Raw genomic sequence first — 315 nt, 5'->3', positions numbered from 1 at the left:
ATATAAAAGTATCTAAGACGCACCTGGATGCTATTAAACTAAAGATTTTAACATAGTTGAATAAAATGATGATGCATGATTCGGCATATTTGACCTGTTTGTTTGTAAAGGAGTGTGTGCTGGTCCATGCGCATGCGCACAAACTGAGTCCAGACGGGGAAAAACCCTGCACTCCTCCACAACATTTCACTGGACAGAAGCATCATATGTGTGTGTGTGAGAGAGAGAGTGTGTGTGTGTGTGAGAGTGTGTGTGTGAGTGAGAGAGAGAGAGAGTGTGTGAGTGTGTGTGTGTGTGTGTGTGTGTGTGTGAGTG

The sequence above is a fragment of the Sinocyclocheilus grahami genome, unplaced genomic scaffold (assembly GCF_001515645.1).
Source record: "Sinocyclocheilus grahami isolate Dianchi unplaced genomic scaffold, SAMN03320097.WGS_v1.1 scaffold2100.1, whole genome shotgun sequence".
NCBI lineage: Eukaryota > Metazoa > Chordata > Actinopteri > Cypriniformes > Cyprinidae > Sinocyclocheilus > Sinocyclocheilus grahami.
The sequence above is the reverse complement of the archived record's forward strand: the minus strand, read 5'-3'. Positions refer to the sequence as shown.